This window comes from Euprymna scolopes, chromosome 5 (assembly GCF_053919585.1).
Source record: "Euprymna scolopes isolate OS-2025 chromosome 5, ASM5391958v1, whole genome shotgun sequence".
Taxonomy (NCBI): domain Eukaryota; kingdom Metazoa; phylum Mollusca; class Cephalopoda; order Sepiida; family Sepiolidae; genus Euprymna; species Euprymna scolopes.
In genome coordinates, this window is record NC_136486.1 from 4181103 (window position 1) to 4196279 (window position 15177).

Below are 15177 nucleotides of genomic sequence, written 5' to 3' on the forward strand. Positions count from 1 at the left end.
AATCGCTGATGTAAGATTAAAGCAATTGACATTTTTATCACGTGGTTCGTCAATAAAGTGGGAAAGATTTTATCAAGAAAAAAAAACATGGCTGCTAAAAACTGAAATATGATGTGTGTGGAATTAACTAAAAAACATACCATTTTATAAAAAATAAAGAAAAATGTTACAAAACACGTACTGGAAAATTTCAGATAAAAAAATTAGAAAGGTGACATGACTGCTTCACTCCTACAAATTATTTCTCGTTTTCTTTATCGTCAGAAAAAATGACGTGCGTAAAATGCTGTTCAGTGGATAGTGACGTTTATCTCAATTTTCTTTTTCATAACAAGTTATTCGTCATAAGATAAAAATAGTAATTTCGGTTTTACAAAATACTTGCCGCTTATGGAGAGTAAAACGCGGATATTGGGTTTATTTTCGTCGGCTTATTTTTATTTGTATTTTAGTGTTCACATTCCATGAAATATCCATCTGACAAAGGGTGGAAAATTGCTTTTTTCAGCGTAAGAATCTATATATAGCACATCGTTCGATACATGTGGAGAAAGATTTGATCAGCTTATCTGTTACGTGCCAATTCAGACCCGGTCAATGAAGTAATATCTTGAAACGTAGTCCTAAGTCTAATTCTTAGCTTCTAATGAAAATTTAGACTTTCGATTAAATAAAAACGCGCTTATCATTTTTCGACTCACATATCACTTCAATAAATCTAATATCATAAAATGAATATAGAACAGAGTGTTTGAAGTAAAAAAGTGAATATTTGTAGCGGTCGATGTTCATAGTGACGTCCAGAATCAACATGCATAAACTCGTTTGTACGCACATCGTCTGCGCATACACTATCTTGGATCAAACAAATAATATTTGGCCAATCAGAGATATTTCTTGGGTAACTGGCGTTGAAGATGTGTGTTGCGAAAAAAAAAGTGGTAGTAGACAGGAAGGTTCATACCCGTACCGCGAAGAAGGAAAAGAACGTGAAAAAAAAACCTCCAAAATTGTGACGTCTTTGTTTTTGCGCCCATCGTCAAACCAAAAGTGACCTAAGTTTAAATTAAGGCTAGTCAATCGAAAAGAGGTGATTACTTTTGAAAATATGTGCGAAGAAAGCGATCACTCCCTGTAGAAAAGTGCGCAGTTGAGGGTAACGGAATTAATGTTTTTAGTAAATGTTTCAATATATGTCGTCCGAAGGTCGACCTGTAAAACGATACCGATCTCGTGAAAATCTGTCACCATTGTTGAAAGTTTTAAACGTACATACACATGTACAGACAGGTGAGATTAATCCCTACTGCTACATATCTTGAAAACGCAGCTGTTAAACCAGATATAGTGATTTGGGACAGAGCAAACAAAAAAGCGACCGTAATAGAGGTCAGTGTACCCAATGATACAGGGCTTAACAGAGGTGAGAGGGAAAAGATAACAAAGTATCAAGGACTTATGTATGATATGAAACGAAATTGGAAATTAAAAGACGTTTCAATTATACCAGTCATCATAGGAGCAACTGGGCTTATGAAAAAGAACTTTAAAAAGTACATAGCAAGGATACCCGGTGAACTAAGTGCAAGTGAAATACAAACGATTGCAATGAAAGGGACGGCTAGAATCCTGAAAAGATCTCTTGGTTGGACTCACTAAAATAGGGGTAAATGTCAGACATCTGGTTGGATGTCCCATCCCCTAGAAGAAAAAGTTTAAGAAAAATGAAAAACAAAAAAACGTGAGATTAATATTATAGAAGATGGTCTTTCTAGAAGACATTTCGATTTCTTAAAAAAGCTTCATTTTTTTCTTCACTAAACTAGTTGAGCCTAAATTCACGGACATGCGTCATTGGCACACCTTCATTGAGTTTCGAGCTTGCTGGCATATCAACTCACGCATACACACACTTACAAAGCACTGCATACACACATACACACACATACGCTTACTGTTTGAATATCTCCTTTCTCGTCTGCTCAATTAAAACCAAAACTATTCTTCACTGAATTCTATTCCTAATACGAAATCAAATGAACATTGACCTTAATAACTTTTAATGGAATATAATTTGTATAAATGAGTTTTTAATGGAATATAATTTGTATAAATGAGTTTTTAATGGAATATAATTTGTATAAATGAACATGTTTTTATTGCGATTTCCTGACCCTTGTAACGCACGGCTCCTAATTAATCGATCCAAACTTCTTCTAATTAATCTCCTTTGTTTTTACAAGAACTCTAAAAATATTCGCGAACATTCTGCTTTCCTATTGCTGTAAACTTCCATTTTAAACATATATAAAATATCTTTTTGTGAACTCATTACGTTGTTTGTTTATCGTATAATATCTAACGTATTTTCACATCTAATTATAAACACAAAAAAAAAACTTTTTCACTGAAATTATTTCTCTGAATCATGCTCGTCACAAAACTGCTTCTCCCAATTGCAAACACTTAAAGTAAAATCCCCTAAAACTTATGTCTACTTCCGGCAACCTGGTTAACCTTGCTTTCCTTATTTTGTCCGTTAATTGTATTCTATTAGCAATGTTTCTGACAGAGGAGGAAGAATTGCTGTTTTCCGAGCCGGAATAAATCTATACAATACTTATTGTTATATAGTTTATGAGAATGATGTAGGAATTTTCGTTCTTTACATCAAGCAGCTTCACGCCTTGTCTGGAGCGATTTCCATTATGTTTTGTTATGAGAAATATGTATATATGCGAATAAAGATTGGATATAGGGAGTGTCGATAAAATGGGTAAAATACGTAATGATGTTATTTCTTGTCAGGTCGAAACAATCTAGTGAAAGGGAGGGGGTGTCAATTGAACATTGTTTACCTTCTGTGTTCCTAATAAGAGCGAGGAATATATTTACTACACTAACGCCATACGTTCAGAGCTAGGCACATGTGAATATCCAAATTTGTACATATTTTCGTATTGTCCACAATGTAGCTCATCAAAGAAGATGGACTTGCGGTATATGCAAATGGTGTATCGCTAGAAGTTGTGGGAATAAAACAGGTTTGGTTGACATCTGAATAAAATGTGTCTTCTTTCGACACTCCAAGGCCATCGAGTTCAAACAATCTTCTTTTTAAGGCAAACAACATTTTCGTTAATGTAAAAAAAAAAAAATGAAAATCAGCTCGTATCAACGTGTTTTTTTTCTTTATAATGAATTTGTTTTTATTGGATTGACATTAAACACCGCTTCTTCGAGTACAAAAATATTTTAACTTTTTTATTTTTCTTTCATCTCCTTTCGTTTTTGTATGTCGTGTTCAGAAGGCAGATTTTATGTATGCTTTATGACGATTTATTTCGCCGCAGGTTGAACCCTTTTTGTTTCGAAATCGGTTTCAATGAAGAAAAAAACAAACTTTTCCTTCGTTGCGTCCATATTCTTGAAATAGAATGTTATGCACGAAACGTGCAGATCAATAAAAAATGAATCTTTCTATATGATGTTATTTGCGTATGTTTGTATTTCCTCAGTTTGAAGAAGAATTTTACTCCTACTTTTGCTTACGACGAATATTCTCATCTTCAGGGTTATTCTCACGTGTCGTAACCTCTGGTATTCTTATACATAAATTCTAAATGGCAAAAAATACAGGGTGGAACGATAAAATTGTCGCCATAAAAAAGACAACGTCATTTCATTTCCGTTTGATGATTTTTTTTTTTTGCAGACTATCTACTAGTTAGCCAGTTGTGTATAAATCCCAAGAGCGATAGGAGCCTTCTATTATGTCTGAAAGTGACACAACGTTCAATGAGCGAGATCGGAGATGCGCCGCTGTACAACTTATGCTCTCTGCCGATCCAAGTACTGATAATAGGACCATTGCCAGCACCCTCAAAATTTAAATACAAACGGTCCAATGCTTGATAGCGTGCTGAAGATGATGAAAACAAAGTTCCGGTTACGGTTATGGTCTTTGGTGTAGTTGCAAGTGGGAGGCACATCAGGCCACCGCACAGTCGGCTTAAAAGTCAACATCAAAGTGTACTTGGATGTGGTGAAAAGTATGCAATTTTGAAATAATGGAGTTTTAATCTTTTAAAAATTAATTAACTTTTAGGATTTTTTTTCTTCGAAATTCAACAGGAGAAACCCCGTTATTTAAAAAAAGGATTAGCTTTTTAATTCCAAATTCAAGGTAAGTCTTTGTCCAATTTGTGCATTTAAAATGTAAAAAGAATAAATATTTTGTATTTATTGGAACTCTTATCTTTCATAATAAATAGTAAATTCGATCGATTTAAATATATTTTGTTAAATTTGTGAATGAGGAAGGAATCTTATATTTGCCAAATACACGAAAAACTAGATTTCCACAAGATACAATTAATAAAGTAAAGCAGTTTTACAAAAGTGAAGAAGTCAGTTGAGTGATGCATGGGAGAAATGATTACAAAACTGTTTTAAAGGATGGGGAACGGGTTCGCGAACAAAAATATCGTGTTCTCTGTGACTTGAAAGAGGCATTAAAATTATTCACATCAAAGCACCAAGAGAAAATATGCTTTTCTAAATTCGCCGAGCTTAGGTCAAAAGAATGCGTGCTAATTTCAATAAATTCCTCTGTAGATTGTGATAGAGTTTGTAGAATGGTTCTATCAGTTGATAACCACTGTTTGTATACAAAATAATCAATTGAGTTTTTTGGAAAATTTTCTTGCATAACAAAATCATCCATCAGTTTGTTGCAAGATGAGCAGTCACCCAAGTAACAATTTGTCGATGCTTCATTGCATGTAACAGCAAGTATGCATTGATTGTAATTTGTCAAATGATGACTTTCTCCTTCAATCAGTTTAGCCAGATGAGATCCTGTAATCATCAACTTTATATTCTGATAGATTATGCAAATGCAGACAGTAGTATCAAATAGTGCTTTCAAACCAACTCAAACTTAACATAAGAAATCTGCGCATGCGCAGTCTTGAAACAGTTGAAAACGGATATAAATCTAGTGGCCTCCCACGTACCAATTTTTCAATTTTGACCCCTTCGCGACCCCTTTTCCTGAATGAAAATGGAGTAAAAGGTTTCTACATATCTGAATACTCTATATACCACATTTCAAGTAAGTAGATTAAAAATTCGTATGGTATTTAGGTTGAGAAATGTGCTCACACACATTTTCACTTTATTAGATATATATATAGATAGATTAAATAATTATTAATTTCTGCACGTAAAAAACCGCACCACTTTAACACGTAATGTTTATAATGTCTATAATAAAAAAGAAAGCGAGAAACATTTCAGAATACATGATGATTCTTCTCCTTTCCATAAGGTGAGACACAAGGTCAAGTGTGAGTTTGATGAAAGTGTTTCTGTGGAATTAACTTATTCGAACTTGGCAAACTCAGATTTTCTGTCCGTGGCCCCATCAACCTCTACACTCTTTGATTAGATTCATTTCGATATATTTCAAAATTTGAACGTAAGATAAGCAATAGACTAAATGATTTTAAACTATTGTCTTTGTAGGTTAATGGATAGTTTGGATTAAATGTTGGCTAATGTTCGAGTCAGCACTCTGAGCACAACGACTGCGAGCGACAAGAGGTTTATCGTGTCGGATATTGAATGGTATGTTTTGTTTTATTCTATTTCTATGTAATAAAGAGAACATTGCACTTTATCCAGAATAATATAAACACAAAAGATATCCAATTATATTGTGCTTTTTTTGTATTATTTATTTATTTATTTATTTTAACTGGCTTTCGAACTAATAAAAGTATTTTGGCTCTGTCAATTCTGTTTCAGATTTTATTAATTAGAAGCCCATGCGTACCCCGGTGGGTCAGTATTTATTTTTGTTACACACACACATTATATATATATATATATATATATATATATATATATATATATATATATAATGGGTTAAGAAATTCCAACGAGAGAAAGATGTATATTTAAATAAGAGGGTGGTCACCAACAATGTGTATTTTTTAACATTATTTTATTATTCTGTGTTTTGGTTTTTCATTGAAAATTATGTTTAGATCATTGTAATAATGTTTTTAAGTCATTGAAATCGTTTTTAACGCGTTTCAGACGTCCTGTGAAGCGTCCTCTTCAGAAAATGTTTAGAATATATTCAAGATGTGTTAAAAATGTAAAAGAACATTTTCGTAGTTCATTTGAAATGTTTCCGAGCGGTCGAAGCATGTGTAAATGATTCTACTTTTCATTCGCATGTTCAATTTTTATTACTGGTCCATTGTGCTGGACTGTGGTCACTGCTGTCATGTTTCTCTCTCTCTCTCTCTTTCTCTCTCTTTCTCTCTCTCTCTCTCTGCTTGTGTTTCTATTCATCTTTCTTTGTTTTTTCTCATTTTTTTTCCTTTTTTACTCTTACTTGAGTGGGAGTGAGGGGCCCAATGGTACTTGGTCAACTGAGTGCATAGGGTAGGATGTGTGTATATAAATATATATATATATATATATATATATATATATATATAAATATATATGGCAATTAAGCTTAATTGCCATATATATTTTTATAAATTACTACTTAGCTTTACCTCTGGGTTGAGCACTGTAGAAGTAAATACTTAAAGTTTAAGCATAAAATTATACTTTCATATATTAATTTATGTGATTAAACGAAGCATATATATATATATGTATATATATATAAAATGGTTGTATCTCTTGGTTTCCTATATGTAAATCCAATGAAACTCACGTGATTATATAAGAGTGCTTAATGCATGACAGGACTGGTATATTATCTGTTTATTATACAAACGTTATTGGTTACATATGTGCATACAAGTTTCAGTGGATTTCCAATACAAGGATAAACCCTCATCAGACTATAAAATGAATCGATATTAAAACGGGAGTCAAAATTCCATTAGTTTAATAATATATTTGGGTGTGATTAACGTTATACAAGGCTAAAATATGCACCGTAGAAAACCGAGAAATAGAAAAATTCTAGAGAGGCAGAACCTCGATGACCTTTAAAAACATATGCTATGGACCTACACTGTCAATGAATAATAAAGCATATGCTTCGGAGACGTCACTCTCTGGAAGTTAATCGAGGTGGACAAAACACCTTTAATCGAATGGAAAATACTTAGGAAGGCATGAAAAAATGTAATTCATTAACTTCACCCTGTTACCTATGTTTAGCAGAGAAACATGAAATTATTAGTTTTAAGGACAGAGAAAAATTATTAAATGGAAAAGTAGAATCAGCTAAACTGCAAACATTTTGGTAGCTATGCTTTAAATAAATTGTGAAAAGGCGAATAGCGATAGCCCCATAGTCGTAATACTATATAATTCATAACCTCTCAATGTCTTAACTGATTAATAAATGAACCAAGGTATAAACTTACTATAAACAGACACACCTCTAATTATTAGATTAGTGCTAAAATAATGTCGTTTTTTTACGTTCAACTATATATAAAAACAACAGTATTTTTGCACCAACCTAATAATAACGGTACTCACCGAAAAGCGTCGAAGAAAAGACTAGCATAAATAACTTAGTTAAATTAAGGAAGAAACCATCCTGACGTTATCCCTCCACACCATCTCAAGCATCACCGTTTAATACTAAACTAAACGACCGGAAACACAATTTACCACCAACAGATAAAGGTGAGTATACCTTGCATAATTGATAATTAAAAATCGAAAAACGATGAACTAATCTATCGGTCAAGCACGCTTGTAATTGGAGTGTCGATATATACCTACAAAAAGTATTATCGTAAACTTACATTAGAATACCAACGATACATTATTGACCCTAAACGATAATTAAGCACTCTAACTAGAGAACTCTAGAAATGGAATAATCCACCAATATAGATAATATATACTGTTTGCATGCGTTCGGTCTAAAAAAAAATCCCTAAAATAAGCATATAAACTTATCAAATATAAACATATTCTAGTATTGCGGAAAGGATAAACAACCCAAATGAAAATATGACAACCATCGAAAGTAAATTTATATATAGATATAAAAACCTTTGCCTCGATAATCACCTTATACTTAGGAGAAAATATGACTACCGGTATACCATCTTTATTTAAATCATATAAGTCTATTTATTTGTTCAACTAACTGTTAATTGACCATATATCTTATAAGTAAACAAACAAACAAATAACCAAACAAAGAATTTGAAAACTAGAAACAAATGATAAAAAAGTGAGGAATAGAATACAAAATCATAAATAAAATAAATAAAATAAAAATAAATGAATAATTAAATAAATAAAACTTGTCAATAGGAAACTAGAATCGCCACCATAAAAGAAAAAAAAACACCATAAAACCTAAGCGACGATAAAAGTATAATATTACTTCAGATCAAAACGAAAACTAAATAATCGCCAAATTTAAAGAATACCAACACCTCTTCACTGCTATAGCTTAATTACACAAAATCCTACTTCCTCTCTCCTCTCTCATCCAAAATCCTTTACTTCACAGCACCTCTCTCCTACTGTTCACATTAATGCGTGTATACTTTGGTATACACACAACTTTCTTTCCAAACATTAACCACACCCAAATATCTTATAAAACTATTGTACTTTTAATTCTCGTTTCAATATCATTTTTGTTTTAGCCTGATGAGGTGTTATCGTTGAATTGTGATTCCACTGAAACATGCATGCACATATGTAACCGATAATGTTTGTATAATAAACAGATTATATATATATATGTGTGTGTGTGTGTGTGTGTGTGTGTATGAACAAATGATTAATAAAACATGTTAAAAGACATCTTGAAAAAGAGTTAAAAACATATTTAATTTTATAAAAGGAAGCACAAGATAAGTTGATAGTCCTTAATCCGCGGAGTTTCGACGAAATACTCTCCTTCTCATCAGAGGGCAGGAATTAGCAAAATGCGGGATCGGATTTTGCATATAAAAGTATTTAATGAAACTACAAGTAAGTCACAGATCTTACTTGTTTAAAAAAAAAAAGGGGTGAGATAAGGGGAATAGGAGGTAAAAGAAAAATGATAAAAAGATTTCACGTGAATGGATAGTCCGGTGAAGGGTAAAAAATCCAAGAATGGTAAAATCCAAAACGGTCGAATTAAAAATTCCCAATCCAATGGGTAAATACCAAATGGTCCAAAGTGATCCAAAAGGCAGAGTTGCTTGGAAAAAGACGCAAATGGAATGAATTCCAAATCATTAAAAGAAAAAGCACTGGAGAGAATATTTAAAACACGTCTGTCAAGGCTGGAGGAATCAAGTACATATATATATATATATATATATATATATATATATATATATATATATATATATATATATTATGAATATTTATATTACGTAAATCCATCCCTCTAGCGCGGCCGTAGCCGAGATTGAATTCACTACACGAGTTTGTAGCGTAATTCACATCATGTCGGTAGCTGAATACGTGTTGCTACACCAGAACTATCAAGGGTATTTTTATCGTGACGCAATCACTAGACAGGGTGCATACCAGGGCTTAAGAGAGTTCTATCTACCCTCGAGAGAAGGATAGGCCGCGCCAGTTTCTCAACCTGGTATTTTACCTCGTAATACATCCAGCGCCTCGCCTTCCCAAATGGTCACCCATCTGGTATTGGCCATGCTCAACGTTACTTAGCTTCAATGATCTGACGAGAACCGGTGTGTCGACGTGATTGTGTGGAATATAAATACTTAAAAAATATTTTTATGTTGTTCTTGGCTTTCGGGCTGAGATCAAAGGGTAGTATCTGATCGCTTTCTTTAAACACCAACTACGGGTAAAGATCAGATGCGACAGAAGAAGGCTGCATCGCGTGGCTTTTGAAAGAAGATGGATACAGGTAGAAAGTCTGTGTGTACGAACAGGGTCCAAATTTGAATACGTGTTCCACACCTAGGTTTGGAGCGCGCGGTTCTGGGTTTTCTGTCGGACTCTCGCCGCTTTCCAATTCTACTTCCTTCAGTCTCTCAGCCAGCCGAATAAATCTTGTTTCCCTTATTAGAAAGCCTCCAAGACCCCCAACAAACAACCATTTTTCCTTTTATCCCCCCTCCTCTCGAAATTCAATCCAGCTTGGAGGAAATCAAATCAAACACTAACACCTCCCCCCGCCCTCACCGCCAATTTTTTCTTTTCTCCCCTATTTAGAAACCCCTACCCCATCCATTTAGAGGCTGCCCGTGAAACCCTGGATCCTTTACAAACCAGACTAACACGGGTGGTCTACCATTTCAGATAGGGTTGGGAAGTCCTTACAAACCGGGGGGGGGGCCATGTCCCTCGACACAAATGAAATTTTATTAATATTGTTATCTTTTTGTATTTTTTGATATAAATAAAACAATTTTTAAAATTGGGTTTATGTAGGAACAACCCCCCTCCTACCGAACACACATAAATACAAATTTAAAAGGGTAACCATGATAAAAGATGCTGGCCGAGAGAAAAATCATTTAAAATTTCTAACAGAGACGAGATGGGCCAACCAACCTCACCCCCTCTTCTTTTTGAGTTGGCTTTGTGCCTAAATTTTTGTTCATTTTCCCTATTGTATTTTTTTCCTGTGAATAAAAAATTTAATATCTCAAAGTGTAGTATCTGTTCCGTCAGATACTGCAAGCAAAGACCATATGTGGGAGCAACCCCACATATAAGACCTTGGTCACTGTAGGGGCAACCCTTCATACCAATTGTCACTATCCAGCTCCCCTATTCTCCGGGGAGTTAATCCCCATTTCCCCTTCACTCCTCACATTAAAAATCGGCCTTGTGTCTAATTTGCTCGGTGGGGGAGCAAATAAATACACTGTTCTGCAGATGCTGCACTTAAAATAATTTGTACCAATCAGTGGGGGAAACCCTCTATACTGGGACAATTATTATTTTTGGTCACAACCAGAGTGCCCCCTTTTTACCCTACTTTTGGGGGAGCTGGTTTTCCCCCATATTAAAAACGTCCTTGTGCCTAATTTGCTTTCGTGGGGAAGCAAATAAATACAATAAACGTTTATCTACGGACACTCTTTTCTGGGGCCTAATTTGACTAGCGTGGCTACACTTCTTCACCAAGGATCGAAATCGCGACTATACGATTGATAGTTAAAAAAACAAAAACAATTCAGATTTTATCCATATCTATATATACATATATTTTTTTTGTTATTACTCTGAGTTCTCACATAGGTCATCATCAGTAAGTGACAAAAACCTGGAGTCATAATGAAAGCAAGTAACTGTTGCAAATGAATTTGAATCATTGCAACAGCCGTTTACCATTGCCTATACTCTGGCAATGATTATTGATTATCACTGGAATCGAGGAAGCAATTAGTCTTCCCAATGCACCATTCCTCTTCGCACTCATTCAGTAGAGCTTTGATTATTTTTTCAAGGTAGTAACCACTTACGAAGGCTTGAAAGCCGCTTGAGGATAAGAGTTTATGAATGTGAGGTGGAAGGTGGAAGTTTAGTAATCGTTAATGGTGTAGATTGGGTAGAATTTGGATTATTTAAGGAACGGCTGTACAAAAACGTGTTTACATTGGACTTGAAGGCTACCATATTGTAATCGACTGGGCACCAAGCCAATAGAAAAGTGTTCCACATGCGGGCAATTCTAGGGAGGAAACTTTGTTCATGGAATCTGCGTTTAAAACCAGGTATAGATAGACAGCGAGGAAAATTGTTAGCAGTGGTTGTAGCTAGCCGAATGTTTTTTGTGAAAGTTTGGCAAGAGTAGGCCATAGATACGAGGTCAGATGAGAAGTTGTTATGAAAATAACGATGCAGCAGAGACAGGCTCGCAACTTCTCTTGTGTGGGAATGTGGTTGTAGGGAATAGAAAAGAGCACCACATACAAGGTTTCAAAGCCGATTTTGAAGTCTATCAAGGCAAGATACGAGTGGTGAGTAGCTCCTGCCCAGATGTGGCAACAATAATTCATTTTAGGACATCTTTGGCTTTTATACAGATAAAGAATTGCATCGGTAGTGAGATACTGGATACAATGTGGTAATTATTAGTGATTTCTTTTCTGTGCCTTTCAATCCTTCTGGACTCTTTTTGATTTGCTGCAATTTTAATTTTTATTTTAGCTATTTAATATTTCGCGTTTTCCCTCGTTTTTCTTGGTTATTTGTTTACATTTCTTGTTTTAGGTGTGTTTCTTTGTAGCCATTTCCAACTGTTTTTGTTTCTATCATTATTTTACCATCATTATCGTTTCTCATCTTATCGTTTGCATCTCATTTTTCTGTCTCGTCTGGGTATTTTTTTTTTCAGTATTTATTACTGTGTTAATTATCCTTTCAGCGTTCATCATGATGCATTTTTCTCATTCGTTTTTACATTTACACGGTCTTCTTGTTTAAATGGAATCGGTCAACCTCATCCTTTGGGTGTAATGGATTGTGCATAGTCATGAGTTTCCTGTTATTCTGGTGGATATGCCTCAGTTCATTTTAGTCCCACCTATAAACGATCCAGAGTATCTTACTGGTAACATTGTCCATGTTTTTTTTTTACCTTTTATTAGGTTTCTGCGATATAGTCTAGTTTCATGGACTTTTCATGGTCTTTTTGAGGTATTCTTTTGCAATTTTTCACTCATTTTTTTTTTTTTTTGCTTTTTTTATGTTGCTATGATAATAATGTAATTGTAAATATAGTTATTATTTAGATTAATGGACGACTTAACCTAAATTATTGTGATAGTGCTATATAGCAAAGCTGGGAGAGGCGAGAGGAAGGCGCCCTAGAAGAACGGGGAAGATTTAAATCGGAAATAAACAAATCACGTTACTTCTGTTGCAGAATATTTATACCTGTCGCAGCCTATTAACTCAGATGAAAACAGACGCAGTACGCAGCGGTTCAGGCTAGACTGACACGGCTGTGGAGCCGGCAGTCACATATGGCCGAATGCGGCATTTCAGTATATGTAAATCGTATTTATTTCTCCAGTATATTCATTCTAAATGCTCCACTCTCCCCTCATCCCTCTCTCTCTCCCTCTCTCTTACCCTCCCTGTTTCGCATTTGATTTTTTCAAGTTTTCACTCTTGTTAACCCCATAACTAGGCATATTGCCACTTGTAGATAAGTGGCTAAAATTTGGGAGCAGGTGACTATGCAATGAGGTGAGGGAGATGTCAATGTATGTTACATTTAAGCGTCTACACGTATGTATAATCAGAAAAGCAGGAAACAGAGAGAGAATTTCAAATTCTAGCAGTCCTAACGAAGAAGCTATTAGGGGTAGAATTTTCTTGCTAAACGGTTTTCCGAGGGTATGTACGTTGAGAGAGGTCAAGTGAGGTGAGTTCATTAAATCAAATTCCAGTAAAATATTTGTAAAACATGATAGCACAGGTGAAACAATGCGGCTATGAGACAGAAGTTGGAACTTAGTTGAGAGTGCGCGACCTATTTGATTGGAAACTCTTTTTTGCATCATGTCTAAGAGTGAGTAACTAGTCTCTCTTGTTTTAAATAAAAAATTTAAATCCTAAACGGACGCCTGTGTCATTCTCGATTAACAAGTGAGAAACAGTAGCCAACAGCGCGAGCATGGACGAAACCTAGGTAACAGCAAAGACGCAAGGGTGAATAATGCTAAACACCGTCGACGGTGAGAGTATTTAATATTTTTGATTTGATGCTTAATAACGTTTTTTTTTTATTTTTGCTCCTATTTCTAATTATTTCAAAGATAACTTTGTGAATATGAAGTAATAAGCCAAATAATTGCGACATGCATGTGGTTACAACCAGACATTAAATTTCCATTACGTTGTAAAATTTTGATTCAGTATTAACAAGTGAATCATACATGGTCGCCCGTAAAAGCACAGTGAACGAGGCATAAAAAATAACTAAGTTCAGCATTTGCCTACCCCTGCCCCCCACACACATTTAGCCCAAGAAGTCCCCACGGGACGTCAAATCCTGGTAAAAATGAGAAAACGGTTAGTTTTAGGGCTTAACATGCAAATCACCCCCTCATTAAGCTCCCAAAATCTCCAAGGTCTTAACATATTTAAATTTGAGTTCAGCACCGTGCAAAACTGCTAAATAGACATACACCGAAAATGTTGGACAAATATGGTAAAATAGTTCCGAAAATGGAGTGTTTTTATTAGCCCTAAAAGAGCCCCTGTAATTTGCGAAATATAGACAAAAAAAATAGAGAGAAATCAGTTAGTTACAACTTTTCAGAAAAAAAATCCAAGACATTAATATTTTTAATAAGCACAAAAGTGTCAATTTTAGCTATTTTAATCCGAAAGGCACCCCTAGGGGAGCAACCGAAGTTTTCCATGAAAATCCGTTGTATTACATTTTACTCATATCATGTTTGGGAAAAATTTCAAAAAATTCCAAGACGTAGTTATTGAGAAAAGTGCGGACAGACGAACGGACGAACGGACAAGAATGATTTTACAGGTTCACCCTTCTTTTTGTCGGGGGACCAACAGTTCATAGTATTGATTTTTTTCTCAAGAGATAACTATCATCATCATCATCATCATATCGTAAGAATACTGCATTCTATTGTTACTATTTATTTCATAATGTTTTTTTTTTTTTTACCAAATAGACTTAATTAATGTTGCAAACATCCGAGGTGTAAAAACAAAACAATGTTTTGGTACCAACTGGATCCGAACTTGGAACATCCAGGTCGTTAATTCGTGTTTTAACCATTTCGCCACCGTCACGGAAATGATGCAAATACCTTTTCAACATAGCGCAATGGCCATCTGAAGCACGATAAAAGTTGAGTGTATAAAAATGATATGGTAAATTTCCACATATTTTAAACAGTAAATAGAGTATAATTTTTAAAATTGGAATTCGAGTATGGCTACATATCCTCGCAATGATGTCATGGACACAGAAACCGGTTTATTGGAAGTGGCGAAGCGATCAATTTTCTCTGCGGTACCAGAGTGTGCAGTTAGAATTACCATAGAAGAATGGTTAAAGATCGGGTTGAAATCACAATTCTTTACTTACGCAGACAGGACAACTGTAGCAAGTAAGATATGACCCCTTTTGATTAATGATTATTTTCATTTCGAATGACATCCCTTACACCACGTAAAAATGGCTTTCTTAACCGCTTG

The 15177-nt window shown here is 34.7% G+C and overlaps 1 protein-coding gene across 1 annotated transcript in view; it reads left to right on the forward strand.

Annotated features, from left to right (window-relative positions):
* Positions 1–15177, forward strand: part of LOC145276692 (RYamide receptor-like) — a 907224-nt gene that overhangs the window by 333657 nt on the left and 558390 nt on the right. The window contains exon 2 of the mRNA XM_080127879.1: positions 5530–5631. The gene's annotated coding sequence lies outside the window, so the exon portion shown is untranslated. The remainder of the gene's footprint in view (positions 1–5529; positions 5632–15177) is intronic.